At 36.7% G+C, this 1,247-nt stretch overlaps 1 non-coding gene across 1 annotated transcript; it reads left to right on the forward strand.

The window, feature by feature from the left end:
* Positions 1-300: 300 nt before the first annotated feature.
* LOC128291299 (small nucleolar RNA R71) lies at positions 301-407 on the forward strand. The gene has a single exon (XR_008281075.1). It is a non-coding gene; the product is annotated as a small nucleolar RNA R71 (small nucleolar RNA).
* Positions 408-1,247: the final 840 nt, after the last annotated feature.

The raw sequence follows: 1,247 nt of genomic DNA on the forward strand, positions 1-1,247 counted from the left end.
TCACACCTCATTACTGGATATACCTGCGTAGAACCAAGTAAACCATCAATCTTTTTATTGAGAAGTTCTACCTGATTTGATAGCATAGTAACTGAGTCGACGTTAAAAACGCCGACTATTTTCGTTGGCTTAGTCCTAATGACTTGCCACTGATAGTTATTCAGTGACATCTTCTCTATAAACTCATAGACATCTTTCGGTGTTTTAATGTTGATGGTTCCGCCAGTAGCTGCGTCAACCATTTGTCGAGTCGAGGGATTCAGACCATTGTGAAATGTTTGTACTTGCAGCGAAAGCAGTAACCCATAGTGAGGGCACCTTCTCAGTAAGTCCTTGTATCTCTCCCATGCATCGTAAAGTGTTTCTAAATCCATCTGCACAAAAGAAGAGATATCATTACGTAATTTAGCCGTTTTAGTCGACGGAAAATATTTTAGTAAAAATTTCTCAGTCATTTGTTCCCAAGTAGTAATTGACCCTCGTGGTAACAAGTTCAACCACTGTTTAGCTTTGTTCCTCAATGAAAAAGGAAATAACTGAAGACGAATGGTATCATCAGAAACGCCATTGATTTTGAATGTATCGTAAAATTCCAGGAAATTTGCTAAATGAGCGTTGGGATCTTCATCCTGCAAACCATCAAACTAAACAAACTGCTGTATCATCTGAATAGTGTTAGGTTTTAATTCAAAATTATTTGTAGCTACAGTAGGTCTAACTATGCTAGATTCAGTTCCTGTTAGAGAAGGTTTAGCATAATCATACATAGTACATGGAGCAGGATTTTGATTAGCCGCAATTGTAGGAGGTAGCTGATTGCCTTAGTTTTCAGCCATCTCTTCGGTTGGAGTTTGAGTATCGTCTTCTTGCTCGTTCTCTATGTATCGTAAGTTGTGCCTTATTTCTCTTTGATTTCTACAAACTGTACGATCGATTTCTTCGCCAAAAAGTAATGGTCCCGACGGGTTTCTTCCAGTCATAAACTATAAAAACTTGCCAAGAGAAAGAAAAAGTAAATTAATAAATAATAATAATAAAATTAAATTTCAAGAAAAATAAATGGCTAAGGTAATAAAAATTTAGCGTTCCTATTATTTTAGTTCCCCGGCAACGATGCCAAAAACTTGATCGCGTGATTCGTAACAAGTAATAAATATTTATAATGAAGATCAAACCTAGACTAACTATTATCACGACGAAAAGGTGAGCGCACCTATCGAACAATAGTATAGTAATGGCAAGACCGG

The sequence above is a fragment of the Gossypium arboreum genome, chromosome 3 (genome assembly GCF_025698485.1).
Source record: "Gossypium arboreum isolate Shixiya-1 chromosome 3, ASM2569848v2, whole genome shotgun sequence".
Classification (NCBI taxonomy): Eukaryota; Viridiplantae; Streptophyta; class Magnoliopsida; order Malvales; family Malvaceae; genus Gossypium; species Gossypium arboreum.